Genomic DNA, 15,991 nt, shown 5'->3' on the forward strand with positions numbered 1-15,991 from the left:
TGCTTAGCTTATATGCACAGTAGCCAGCAATGGCTTAGCAGCTATATAGGTATGAAAAGTATTATATGTTATATATCTACAAACCTGTATAACAGTTATATGTATCACAATCTGTAGCAACAGTCTGTAATTTCTGCTTTACATACTGCATTACTAAGTACAACAGTATTTTTGCTCATTGATTTACAGTTATTGCAAGGTATCGTTGGTGCAATTGTTATGCAATTCTTGCATGTTAACTTAATTAGTCGGAAGTTCACTTATATTTCCTGTCGTCGTCAATGTACTTGTATTACTCAGGAGTTGTGATTTGAAGTTCATTGCTATTTGTGTCTTTTTGTTACAGAAATTAGTTTCATTTGGAAATTAACGAGCATCAGATGAAAAGGATTTCAGAAAACCTGGTAAGAGTAAATATTTTCTATTTTTGAGTACTATTGTCATATATGTATTTCAGTGTTCTTTTAAAGTGTTTTTGTCAAAGTTTTCAAACTGGCTGAAATTGAGACCCTGTCTTCGCAGCCAGTATGTATGGCAAAATGAGTTAAGCTCATCAGATTTTTGAAATTATATAAATCTCAATAAGTTTAGTTCTCCTTTTATTATTTTATCTACAATTATTTAGTGGATCTTGTGGTATAGAGACATTCCATTTATTAATAGAAATCTGTCGATTTGCCTGGACCTAAACCATCAAACCTGTGTCAAGGTGAGGAGCAAAAGACATGTTTTCCAATATCCTGCATGCGCACAATGAATTAGCATAACATTTGGTCGTCACAAATTGAAAGCGCCGTATTACTAATAATATAGTTCTTGATAAGGACCACTACATTTGTGGTTTACTGGTTAACTCAATGCATTAATTAATGATGGGGGCTGAAATGGATCACTGGGGTAACTCTCCTTTTCTGAAAGATGCACTGGATATTTTGGATGACACCTTTGTGACCCAACTGTTTCCTAATAATCTCCTGAAAAGTTGTTGACTGTTGTGTTAAACCATATATTGCTCGTCATTTCTTTTACAGGAAGTTTTATTTGGAAAATGTCTTTAAAAAATCATAACATTACTTTTACTGAAAAGTACACTAATAAGATTTCCCAGTTTAGCCCAAAAACTAATTTCAATTGATAGAGTCCTTGATGTCCCAACGAAAAGGTTCTAGTGTATCAAGATTTTAAATGTGGTTTTTATAGGCCTTAGGATTTTGTCATGTTCTTTATTTAGTTTATTACTAGTACATTTAACAAAACACTCATCACATATCCTCTACATCCTGGTAATCCAGTCTCATTGTTTTTTTTTTAAAGTGAATATTATACTATTAATACCTATTATTATACCTCATAATAGATGGTAATATTTTGCTGAGACTAGTGTAGAACAGTAATGTGTTGCGTAATGGTGAGAGAACGGGAGTCTAGCATGAGACTGAGAGGAATTAGTTCAAACCTGCCTTTGCCATTTTCACTTATGCATGTTTTTATCTCATCCTTGTAGATGTAGGCTTTCTAGATTAACCCACAGGGCAGAATAATAATTATTTTTATGATTATTTATTAATATTTCAATTATATATATTAATTTTAATGCTGGTTAATGTCATGGATCATGCTGGTATAATGGATTGGCCGATATGAATTAACATCAGTTTTAACTTTAATAGTTTATATTAATTATGATAATGAGTTTTATGGTTTTCTATTCAGTAAAGTACATATGCTAGGATCTTGAGATACACAAACATAACAATATCAACAGAGATTGTTCTCTTTTTTGGAAGGTTACTGTGTTTTTATTGATTTGTATGTTTGATTGATGCAAGAATATAAAATTATGGTATATATATTTTTTTTTAATAACCAAAAATGAAAAAAATAATTTAAATATACTGGTTTGTGATAGTACATTGCAATTAACGACAAAACGTGACTCTCCCATAATCTAGCAGCCTCCTTTAAAAAGGGATAAAGCAAAGCTAAAGCTTATTATTTAGGATGCAAAATATAACATTAAGCTTGTTTTTATGATTTTTTGGGTTTCTTGTTTTTATTTCCTACTTTTTTTATTTTAATGGGAGTGCCACTGAATCAAAGTGAATTTCTAAATAAATAAACCATTAAATCTGACCATGATGCCCCATTAGATTACACATTTCATTTTCACAAACAAAAAAAGCTTACATTGTAACTATTTTAAATTCTGTTGTGATAATAACATTTTATTATTATTGAAAACAAATTGAATTTAAATTAACTAATACATCTGCAAAGTTTTTAATTCCAATAATTGTTTTAATGTGTACTTATTTTTTACTTTACACATTCATTTATTCAGCAGTATATTACAGTAAGGTGACTCTTTCCAGACCCAATAAAGTGTCACCTCGAAACGAGTGTCCCCTGAATTGAGGTTTGCTGTAGTACATACCCCTCATTTGTTTTAACAGGAAAGACAGTTTCTACTGTTACTAGAGTTTACAGTTTTTTCATTTCTTATGTTTAAAAGTAATACAAATACGAACAGTTTGTTTTCTGTTTTATGAAACTATTCTTATATTTTTTATTCTAATCACATTCTATCATTCAAGCATGTTATCTAAAATCGATCCTAAATTGTGGATAGATTATGGTTTAACAACGTACATGATTACTCTCAAACAACGCTTGCGATTACTCTCTACTGAAATAAATCTATTCCGTCCATATAAATGTATTTATGAACTATAGAATGCAAATTGGACCAACAAGAAGTAGAATATAAATTATATATATTTAATTTAGCATATATATATACCGTATATATTTAATAATCAGCATTATGAAACACATGGTGAATTAAATTATTATGCAGAGGTCATTTTATACTGATTTGTAAGAGAACTAATTTGAATTAAATATTTCAATATTAATAATACCACAATCAATACAGAATATATTTAATACTTTTATTATATTTGAAATTTGACCATGGGGTTGTTTTTGAGATTAGGGACTTTTAGATTGAGTGTCGTAGTCGACTGTTACTCGTCGACAGATATGGTGGCGTCCTAGTGATAAGACCCAGGCCATAACCTGTATTATTAAAAGCTTTATTTAAAATAACCAATACAAATCAATAATTCACAGTTTGCAACTATAATTTGACTGAAATTCATCGCGACATTCTCGGTCACGATTTTCGTAAATTAGGATAGTTTAGTACGCTCTAATAGGTTTTAAATGTCTCCCCACTCCCACACCCATCCTTTTTTTGTCATCATATTTTTAGTATAAATATGCTGTGAGGAATATTAAAATGTACAACATGCCAGTCAGAGAGGTACCATATTATTGAATAAATTGCGACGACATCGTTTTCTATCTAAAAAGGTCACACTGTCAATATGGTGCTGGTATATGCTTCATATCAGCTCAGACCTAATAATATTACCTTGATATTGTTATCAGTATTGGTACCGACGCATGAACTGAAATATGGTATATATGCATATTTATTTTTCTCCTAAGAAAGCAATTGATACACATATCTATTCTACTAGCAATAATGATGATTTATTCATACCTCTATATATATATATATACCCCTAGAAATATTGGAAAAAAAATCTATCAGTTATACTGGAGTTAAGTTATGGAATAGTTTATCTATAATTATTAAAAATTTCATAAACTTATACTCATTTAACAAATGAGTCTACTTATTTATTTGACAAAATGTCTAAAGAGATTTATAACATTTAAAATTACTTCCTATTTGTTTTCTTTAATACTTATAAGAAATCTTCCACTGTGTACGAGACAAGTATAGAACTTGTGTAACTATTACCTCACATCTTGTATCCTTTTATTTAAACATGTATGTAAACATTCATTAATCAAATTATAGATATTAGAAGATATTTCACTTACTTTGCTTAAAGTAATTTATTCTTGTTTTTGTTTTTTATTGTTGGTATTGTTGTTATTGATATTATTAACTTCTTATTACTTTATTGTTTTTTGACATCTCGTCTATAATATTTTTGCTCACACACTTGGTGTAGACCATAAAAACTGATTTAAAATCAACTGATCAAAATATAATCTGTGGCCATATTATAGAGTGAAAATTTAATAATTCATTATAAATGTTATGAAAGTTTTGCTATAGCCTTTCTATCAAAGCCCCTTTTTTTCAACACCATGTCGTTTGCAGCTCCAAGAAATTATGTCAAGAACATTATAGATTTGTAAGCTACTAAGTGAATTACAATGCCATTGATTCAAATATTGGTGTTGTATCCAAACAATATTAAATTACATATGTTAATGATTAAATTACTTTTCTGTTTAAATAGTTGATTGATTATTACGCTTTTCAATGTCCTGTGTAACAGCAGTACGTTCACCATGTTCATTCTTGTCACTTGTATGCTTGCTGTAATTATAGATAAGTCGATATGTGCGTGATACGATATCTTACCTGGTTAAACTTTATCCGTAAAAGTTATTAATAATCAATTTTAATTTACATTTTATGTGGAGTTGATAAGTGTGAATATTGGATGTTGTATTGTACAGTGTCGTTTCTTTCTCTCTTTTTTGGTATTGTACCTTGAACTTTTATACCAGAATCTAAAGTTTATGCCATGTGAGATACATAACCATAATTCCGTAGGTCTGAACAGGTCAGGTATCTTGTACCCTAAACTTTCATAGGCTTGGTTAGTTTCATAGGTGCTTTCCACTAATTCTTTCCTAGTTCAGACCTGGCATTGTGTGTGATGGAAATGCCTTAGGTCAGAAAAACCTTTATAAAGTTTGTGGTACTTAGTTTTTGAGAGTCCATGTCAGTTGTCATAGGTTGTTTCCACTAATTCTTTCCTAGTTCAGACATATGAGGTTTTTTGTGAGATGTAAACTTAATTAACTCTTTATGTGTAAACAAACTTGTTTTCTAGTTCAGACCTATGGTGTTTATGCCATGTCAGACACTATGAATATGTAGGTGCAGACCCTTGTATAGCTCTCTTGTACAATTGGGCCTTCACAACAGTATCCAAGTCAGTTGTTGTAGTTGTTTCCACTAATTGTTTCCTAAGTATAGGCCTATTAAGTTTATGACATGTGAGATAAAATCTATAACTGTAGGTGTAAATAATCGCAAAATGATACAGCCAGACAAATTTGCATTTTATATGTGTTTTTTTGTAAGATATTTAATATATCAATATTAATATATATTATATATTAATAAGATAGTTAAATGTGTATTTATCAATGCTTTTATGTATTATATATGTAAATATGCACATTCTTCTTGCATGTGAGATTTAAAATGATAAAATTGTTAAAAAGAGAAAAAAAGTCTAAGTTTATAAATAGATTATTAAACATAAATTGTGTTAAATGATAATGTATGTATAAAGAAAGGAATATATGTAGAAAAAATATGTATAGGAAATAACAGGTTAAATTGGAAATATATTAAAAGATGATATGTAAAAAAAAATGTAGGTGTGAACAGATCTTTGTACAGTTTCTGCTTTATACACTGATATAGTGGTTTTTACAAATGTTTTCATAGATTTAATATTGTTAATAATATTAATACAGTAGAATCCCTATTAAGGGGACACCATTGGGCCACGCAACAAAGTGTCCCCTTAATAGAAGTGTCCCCTTTTTATACCCACAACTCACCCACCACTTTAAGTATCCACAATAAAAACAAATAAAATCCCCTCTTTTAAAGAATTTTTGGGAAAAATAAAATTGGATAAGAATATCAGTTTGGCTTGTTTTTGCCAATATTCGAGGTGAAAATCTTATTCATAGAAGATTCAAATCTTATTTAATCCAGACGGATTATTGTTTAACATATCATGGGAAAATATTGAACGTTTTCTATCAATCAATTGAAGTTAGGATCAAAACTACTTATCATGGTCAGTGAAGCGTAAAGTCAAAACCCTTATATTCAGCCATAGTGTTAAGTCCCTATGGAAGGGCCCCTTGAATTACCCACTGCACTTTAAATATACTATATACTTGTTTTAATTCAATTAACAAGAACAATGTAATTAGCACTGGCTAATTATGATCATAATCATAATTTGTGTGTTAAAACTCTATATTATTTTTGCATGATTATGTTTGAAATGACCTCAAAAAATAGTACAACAATAGAGAAATTAAATCACAAATTTTCGATTTTCAAATATTCCATTCTTCACAAAAACTTTTCAAAGAACAAAACATATAGCCCCCTTCAATAGAACTTATTATATACAGGTTTCAGGGTGATTAAACCCTGTTCTATGGCCTACCAAACGAGGCGTTAAATTTTCTAGTAGAATGGTTGGCGGGTTCCGTTAAGACCAGCAGGTGTATTTTGGGCTATAGGATCATTTGAAAGTTTCAGTTTAAATGAACAGGTTCAAATTCATAACAGGTACTGTACATACTATTTTTTATTGGAGCAAGGAATTTATTTTTTCTAATCAAAAGTAAGATTTTTCTTTTTACAGTAAACCATCATTAATTAATAGTATATAATTCTGAAATATATTTATTTCAGATTATAAAAAGGAGATAGTTATTCTGGAATGTCCTCTATAAATATATTTTCATTAAACTTAGTATTGTGATTGTTTGTTACTGTGTGTGTATTGTGACAGTATGTTGTGATTCTATTTCTAAGCGATTTTCAAAATATTAAAATCAAATCTAATTTCCTAACAAGTAGATCTTTTGATTCACTTTCTAAATAATTACATAATACAATTTTCAAAATAATTCAATTCAAAATCACATTCTGGCAAATAGATTTCTTAATTATTATATATCTAGCTAAAATTATAGTATGTTTATATTACTAGAATTCATAAACTATTCATGACTTTAAATATGTTAGCCTATCCTTAATACTAATATGTATTTCAAATATTAAAGGAATAATACATTTGTATGCTAAATGTTAACAATATACTGTATACTTAAAAGCTTTTCTATGTATTCCATGTTAGCAGTAATTATGTTGTATGGGCTTTGCCAATAGCATAGCAATATATTTATTTTATTTGATAAAGTGATGATTAGATTTTACATTAGACCTGTCGGTCAGTCTGCAGGTCTTTTGTGGTTTATCATTCATTTGGTTGTTCATTAAATGAATAATTCATAGATGCATTCCTTTAATTTCATATTCTCTTATTTATATAAAAACTATGTTCAATTCTGAGATAGGCAGACACAATTCAAATACTTTTTGAAAATAACTGTCTTGGATACATACCTAACTGAAATGTACTATAGATGGATAACATTATAGTGGAACGTCCCTATGGTATTGTTCCATTGTCTCGTAAAATTGTGTTTTTGATTGCACTGTTTCAATTTGTTTCACACGCTATTAAACTCAAAGGAGATTTGCTTTGTTTAGTTAACTTCTGAATTCTCTGTAGTCAATTTTCCAGTCACTCTGTAAAGTATCACCCCTACATCTCCAGAAATGTCTCCGTCCAAATCTCCCTTCACCCACTCAACTCTAATTTTAATAGTTCCAATTTAAATTAATTAATTGACTTAATTTAATATTCCTTCATAGATTTTTGTTTGTTTAAAATATATATTTTTTACCAGTTTTCATTACTGTAAAAATTGTAATGTACAGTACTTAGTTTACATATTTTGCAGAGCTTTCCATTCGGAATGGTAGACAAAAGAAACTGTAACATTTTTTCTCTTTACCTTATGATATGGTAGTACAGTCCATTATATTGAGAAGGCTACAAATACACTTGCCATAAGCATAAATACAGCTACATAATCATACAGTTTCAAGAACTTGAATTGGTGAATTGAACTACAGTATTTGATAATGCCATGTTTCCGCTCCATACTTATAAGATACTAGAATGTTCTAATTCTTTCAAGATCAGTATTTCGTGATGTTTCGACACTATGTTCTCAATGAAAAAATGTATAGTCATGTTAATTCAACATGAGGATAGAGTCTTTAAACACTTAAATAAAATCAATCGTAGAGCCTATACATCAAAACATCTAATACGACTTTGTACGTTTCTGATGACATTTTATGATTTAACATCCATTAGAATGGTGTTTGAAACTTGCTTAGCTGTGACAGGAATAAATGGCTATTAGGTTTAATAAAGATACTCCTACCGACAAGTTTTGAATCCATGCACGGTTAATATGTTTATATTACCCGTACAAATATATTACAGAAATCATAAATCACTTTACGATTCGTCTTTGCATAAGTCTCAAATCGTCTGTGCAAGACACCTGGAGCATGTGTTATTATATACATCAGTACTTGTACAGAATGTTAATCATACAATTTAAGCCATTAAAGTATTTTAATGATTGTTGAGTAAACCTAACTTTAGATTAGCAGGTGAATTAGATTCAACGAAATTCAACGTATAATAAAATGTGAATACATTATATGTTACCCATCAATCAGATTATTGCACTCCAATTAATATATAATTATTTATTATATTAGTCCCTATCAGTATCTGCAATTTGCTTGATATTGGTGATCTTTATCCTATGGTCTATGAATTAGTTAATTATGCTTTATCTATTTAAATACCTTACCTAAATATATTACTTTAAATGACTGTAATCATTAGTAATCTGTGAGTAATTTACAATAACACACTTGAGTATCAATGCTATCTGATTGGTTAATTTTGTATCTACTCTTTGTATTGCTAAACCCAGCAAACCTCCAAAAAAACATAGCAAACTCTATCGAACCAACAGAAGTGATTGAATCATTTTGTGCATTGACTCACTTAGGTTTTTAGTAACTACTTATTTTGGGGGTAACACACCATTTTTTAGATAACTGCTAAAATCCTGCAACCCTAAAAAAAGAGAAGAAAATAAATTGCAAACCTCATTGAACCAACCTAAAATTGATTAAATCATGTAGTGTCAACTTCTAAAAACCAAATTATATTTACGTATTTTTGGGGTAAAAAAAAACAAATTGAGGTAACACAAAAGGCAATATACTTTTATTTACTGAACAGCAAAAGTTCTATTGCTCCTACATCTTTCTGTAAACATTAAAAAATTCCAGATTGATTATTCAACATATGTAATAGAGCTAAGAATCTGTCCTCCCGGTAGACAAACATGCTGCCTATTTGTCCCTTGATACAATGTGATCCTTTTCCTGAAAATGTTGCTAAAATTGTTTCCAAGTAAAATATTTCCTAACCTTTATTTATTAACTTTTACTATAAGTCCTAGGAATTGTGTTGATAGGCAGCCAGCCTAAGGCCACACTCAGCCCAAATCCACCCATCCAATGCCCACACCCAGCCCAAGCCTACACCCAGCCCAAATCCACCCAGCCCAATCCTCTGATATTTTGGCAAATAAAATGCAAAAGATAGGACATAAGTTGAAAGCACTTAAAGGCCCTGTTTACCAATTGCCATTTGGTTGGTTGTACTGTACTTTTGCATACTATTTCTCATTGCGTACTTTTTGTTGTATTGTATGAGATCTAACCACAGTTATTGTTGCATATTAGATTTGTGAGTGTTTCATTGTATTATAATTACATAGTACTTTTATATAGATGCTAGTTTGAAAGTACAGACACTTCCTAATTCCCTGTACAACACTTAATTACATTACAATGTAACACTCCAGGTTATTGCTATATTTCAGTAATATTTTTTATGGAGGTTATTTACTTGTAAACGACTTTATCCTCTATTAAGCACATTCCATTTGTTTCTATAAGTCAGTAAAGTATGCCAAATCATATATTATACAAATATTATAATAACAAATTATATATACATAGTAAAGAATACTTATGAGTGGAATGGATGTAATATTTTCTGAAAGATAAGTCCATTGACAGAGATTTAGCAAATAAAATTTATCATTATTTCTATCAAAATATAAACCGGTCCACCCTGCGACGCATGTGAATTTTCTATCCTTTTCACAGTGAATCCAGGATTTTTTTTAAAGGGATATTGATAGTCAAAAAGTACTTCATAATTTCATTGTCAAAAGGAGGAGCGCTACCCTCTGGATCAACCCCTGGTTTTATAACACACCTACTGTGAATGTCTAGGCCCTGTTTCATAAAAAAAAATACTCTATCACAGCCAAGTTCAGCCAGGCTGAATTGGCTGTGCCTTGGAGCCATATAGACGGAGCACCCTATAGTTACAAGCCTCATAGTTGCACAAAAACACCTTAACGTTCCTAAACAACAAATCAAATGACAAGGATACGTTGCTGTGTTATAATTAGGTTATAATAGCTGTTTGTGTACAGTACATTTAACATTTGTATCATCAATGTCTGCATAACAGTTTAACACATTTAAAAATGATCATAATCTCTACAATTTCAATGGTTTCCTGAATTCACCGTATGGTTTTAAAGAGAGCCTTTGGAATTGTGCCTTAAAAGGATGTTACCTGTTTAAAAGTTGTTTTTTTTTAAATAGTTTTGAAGCACAAAGTTCTGTATATTTGAAGAATGTTCCTCTGCATCATCAACAATTCGATTTTGGTTAATTTAGGATAATGTTTTTTTAAAACTATACTTCTTTTTTTTCTGTGAAGCGTGTAGAAACACTTGCTTTAGATAGGGATGTATGAACAGTTTGGTGTCCCAAAGGAGGGGTCTACTGTAGTTTATAATAATAATATAATACTCAGGCAAACACTGGAAACATACTCTCATAATACAGCTGGTAATCAGCGCAATTGTGTTTCGACTTTACACGTTACTTATTTCATATACACCTGGGTGGAGAGAGGCAAACATAAGTAAAGTGTAGCCTAAGATACAAGTAATGTGGTGAGCAAATGGTTCTATTGCGCATTCGACTTTTTTCTAAACACATTGAACATTAGCGGAAAGCCTGACTGCTCTTTAACTTGGCGCCACCTTGTTAAATTGAACAGTCAATCTGTCAACTCGTGAAAATATTCTCCCTTCATATTTTCCAGTTTTTAGATTGTAACCAATCTAAATTACATCATTGCAGATGGTGAATTTAAAAAAACAATACAAATCTTCCTTTATTCTAGAATCCCTTTTAGCCGAATATTCAGATTTATAAAAATTAAAAATAATAATAATAATAAAAGAAAAAAGAGAAATGCAAAAAAATAGATATGTACAATAGAAATTTTGTTTCATGATTTTTGCACATATGTACATGAAGATTTTTATATTACATTGATAACAATTTTAAATAAAAGTAAATAATATATTTCCTCTTCAAATAATAACATGACATTTTTATAATTTGCTAAAAAATATTTTCAATGACATATTGAGCTTATGTCACGCAATTTAATATCCTTGACCCTCTTAGTTATATTGTTATTATATAATAACTTTTTTTATTTTGCATTCTTGCCTATTGTATTCTTGCCTATTGTATTTCACAAAAGCCAAAAATGCTACTGCATTGCACACAATACATAATAAATACTTGATTAAAAATATATGATAGATTTCCTTTATGATGTAGGCTACAATTATATTGAACTCATATTCATAATATATGTGCTTTATTAATTCATTGCTCATATAAATTTATAATAAGTAAAATTACAAAATCTCAATTTGTGCATCGTGCACTCTTATTGATATCTGAGCACTGCACTAACATAAAGGCCATTTACACAGATGAGGGGTAACGATAATACAAATATAAAATGTATGTTTTTTTATGACTATTTACACAAAACGCGAAGTGGACGGCGTTTTCCACTCAGGATAGATACAGTTTCTATGTGGGACAAGCTACGCAGTTTTCCGCTTACCGTTACAGTCGTCATGGTTCCTTAAAAACCTATACTAGCCCCTCATTCATTTGGAAAGCATCCTGGTTGGAGTGTTAATATAATGGCCCTTGTATGTTTATTGGGAAAGCAACCACGTACAACATGCTTTTAATTATTTTATGATATTACTGACATACTTTTGAGATTATTTCTAGATTTGCAATAAACAGAACTTTTAATCTTGTTTTTCTTTTTACCCAATCTCTAATTGAAAGTTGACTGTAAGGTCGATAAAATCAAACATTTATTGTCAGAAGAAGTTAATAATATCACCCACAGTCTAGTGGTCTGGTACAAATCTACAACTACAACATACAAATCACTAAATGACCAGTCACCTTCATATATTTCCACCTTAGTTAAACGTAGATCTCTCTTACAAGATCTCTAAGGTCGACTACTAGTACTTTTGTTTCACCTAATTGCAGCTTCCAGACTAATCCCAATTCTGTTTCAGAGTCACCTTCAGTCAAAGTTTTCAAAATCCTTTAGAAAACACACCTTTTTAGTTCTTTGTAATTCAATCTGTTCAATTTCAATCTATTTTTTAAATTTCTAAGTGCTTTGTGATTGCTAAAAGTGATATATAAAAATAACAAAAAAAAACATAAATATTATAAAAATATTATATAACAAGAATGTTATTTTCTTATGCTTTTGATAAAATATACCAAAACCAGAATTTTGCATTTTTTATTTACTTTAACACAAGTATTGTTGTTAGTTTTCAATATAATTTAATTATCTTTTACCTGTATACCTGTATACATAAATATTAATACTCCTAATTTACATAAACAATTAAATAAAAAAAATTAATAAATATAATCCAATCTGTTTTTTACTTTTTTCTAAACATTTGAGTGCCGACTATATAAATATAGCAATATTAAATATTACAAAATAACAAGATTTTTATTTTCTTCCTATTCCTAAGCATAATAAAATATATGATTATTATATAAATATGATAAAATATAAACCAAAGTAATAAATCATAACAGCGAGCCGAACGAGAGAAATGTTAAATTCCATCCTAAAATGTAAAACTTCACTTTAATAGATCTCATTTCGATCAATAGTTATTAATAGTTCAGATTCATATAAATATTTTATGATCAATTTCTTTATTCATTTATTTGACTGCCTTAAATTTTGCTTTAAAGACATTTTTGAGAGCGTAATTTAAAGAATGCATTTACATTTGCATTTCGTGATGCCAATCGGTTTTCTACAAAAGAATTTTAGAATTGTTACAATTTGTTAGTTAAATATATTTTAATAATAATGTTGTATCCTTAATGTGGATAGAATATAAAACCTCCAAATGAATTCAATATTATTCAGTAGATTGAATGATTATATTATTTATGAATATACATTTAGAGTTTTAAAAGTAAACTATTGTACCACAAAATGAGAATATTTTTGCTAGAACTTATGAAAACTGATCCACTGTACATACAATTAGAACATGAGAAAATTTCATTTTTTTAAAATCACAGGCAAAATCACCCACTGCACAACCCACCCACGGTGATGACTAATTGAGATTTGTTAAATTATTAGTAATATTGCTAAATTGTATGATTTTAAAGCCTTTTGGGCACAGTTTTTTCTGTCCATTTATATTCATTACATGTTATATTCATTACATGATTTAAAATATTATAACCGAAAAGAGTTTTTTTTTCTTTTGAGTTTTAGGAAATTGAGATTGTTATAGCTGTAATTAATCTAAAAATAATCAGATATTACTAAATTATTTGATTTTGAAAGCATTTGGGAAACATTTTTATTTATTTATTTTTTTTAGAACTTTTTGTATTAATTGAAATAATGATTTAAAATTCATAATTAAAAAGATTTTCTACCTTAGGGGCTTTGTGCTAATTGAGATTGTTATATTTGCAATCGATCCGAGAAAAATCTGATATTATTGCTAAATTGTATGATTTTGGAAGTCATTTGGAAAACAATTTTTTTGGAACTGTTCATATCCATTGAAATAATGATTTATAAAATTCATAATTGAAAAGATGTTCTAGCTTAGGGGCTTTAGTGCTAATTGAGACTGTTATGTCTGTAATTGATCCATCGATTATGATATTAGTGCTAAATTCTATCGATGATTGAACCAATATCTGATTGATATCCAATCTTCAATATCCTTTTCTATTTCAACATTGATAAAGTTCCATGAAATCAGATCCTGATATGTTAGAGCTTGACGCAAAGACTTTATTATTTAGACAGTAAAGTATAGTTATGTTTTTAAAACCACTAGATCAAGTGGTTCTTATATGAATATTATTATACAAATAACATAATAGAAAATGTGTTTTTATGTGTTGAAAGATTGATTCATTGAAACAAACCTGAGTTGAATAGGACAAACTATCATTTTTTGTTAAAAACAATTTACTAATTATTTATAAGAATAAATATTAATTTACTGATAAACATACATTTTCTTACATAAAACAAAAGAATCAACAATTTAATATTTTTTTTAAACCACTTAAATGACATCATGATCTACCAATCAACTGTATATAAAAAGCAACTGTAATATTGTAGAACTCATAAAGATGTATTGTCCCCAAAAACATGAACATGAAGATTAATAAAATCAGACTTTGAATATGCCATTTTGTAGTTTTAACAAAGTTAATCACTTCGTGGAAAAGCACCTGAAAAAATAATGTTTTTACTTATAAAATGACAATTAGATTGTTATATTCAACCAAAAACCCATTGGCTGGCAGCCAATATTTTGCTTTAAATTACAATTTTAGATCAAAGTAAATTATTATGTGACAAAAAAAAATATTTGTAAAAAAAAATGTTTTCAGGGAGACAATATATCTTTAACTAGAACTAATGTATTAATTATAATTTTGCTGTACAATATAACTGAATGTCCCATGATACAAATAAACCAAGCAAATGGTAAGAATACACTCAAATGTTTTAATCTTGAAACCATTTTTACTGTTTTTAATCTGTTATGCTCTACTGTACAAACAAAATCATAACATGTTTGTATAAGAAAAGATGTTTTTTTAGAAGAGTTTGGGTTCATTGTTCGCTTCTATGAAATTCAATAAACTGTGTTGATTGAACACACATTTAGAACTTAATTCTGAGGATTTGTACATAAGAACATTAAATTACAATGTATAAAAGTACAAAACAGGATTAACTATAATGTGGTTGAATATGAGAATCTCTAAAATTGCTATTTATTTATTTATTTATTTTAACCATATTTAATGAGGGTGATCCATCAGGATCAAGTATTGAAATAATGTGTGAAAGTTGCCCAAATCAATACTCATACTTGGACTATTTGGATTTTGATATGGAGACAGATGCCCTGCCATTGTTGCCACACAACCCTTTGTTCGAATCACTCTATAGCAAGAACCAGTGTTTGAGTGCCAACATGTGAAGTAATTTGTAACTCAAACCAAGATTATAGATATCAGAAAAAAATGAGCAGTCTGTGATATTACCTGTGGATTGGCAAGCCTTAAGTGGTTTTTCCATAAAAGGGGCAAATCATCATGAGCTAGACTAAAGCCTATTTATCATCAATTTTTCACGGCTGTGAAACCTAAACAAGTTTGAGGGGGTGTATTTTCATTCTAATAAGTTTTTTAGGCTCTTGTTTAAGCTTCAATACTACTCAATTGCTATCTTCAAAATGTAATTTCATAAATTTTCATTAAAATACAGATGCATAAACAATTTTGTAATTGATTTGTATTTTTTTTAAACTAATGTCATTACATCTCGTAATTAAACTTCAATTTCTTGGTATGTTTGCTTGATCTTTGTTTCAATAGTATCAGTCAAATAAAAGACTATGTAGGCTATTTCATTTATATTTAATCAATCTACACAAATTTTCAAATGTGAGTGACATCATCGTTGTAACATTGTTTTATGCATGTTTCACAAATCTAGAACATAAGATGGCTTGACCTTTAGATCTGTTTCAGACTAGTAATGTGTACTGATTCTATAAGGTTCACAACACCAATAGCTACAGGGTCGTATCTACCCGTGTTTGCTCCTGGACATTCTGAAGAGCAAGTATTGTAATACTGTAGTTCGGGATTCAAATT

General features: G+C 29.2%; 1 protein-coding gene across 2 annotated transcripts in view; it reads left to right on the top strand.

Moving 5' to 3' along the window:
- Positions 1-346: 346 nt before the first annotated feature.
- Positions 347-15,991, top strand: part of LOC144835055 (uncharacterized) — a 62,205-nt gene continuing 46,560 nt past the window's right edge. Inside the window, exon 1 of one of the 2 annotated variants that reach the window (XM_078690071.1) lies at positions 347-404. The gene's annotated coding sequence lies outside the window, so the exon portion shown is untranslated. Of the gene's footprint in view, positions 405-6,075; positions 6,495-15,991 lie in introns of those variants that run through there. The other variant, XM_078690072.1, reaches the window with a different exon arrangement.

This window comes from Antedon bifida, chromosome 2 (assembly GCF_963402885.1).
Source record: "Antedon bifida chromosome 2, ecAntBifi1.1, whole genome shotgun sequence".
Classification (NCBI taxonomy): Eukaryota; Metazoa; Echinodermata; class Crinoidea; order Comatulida; family Antedonidae; genus Antedon; species Antedon bifida.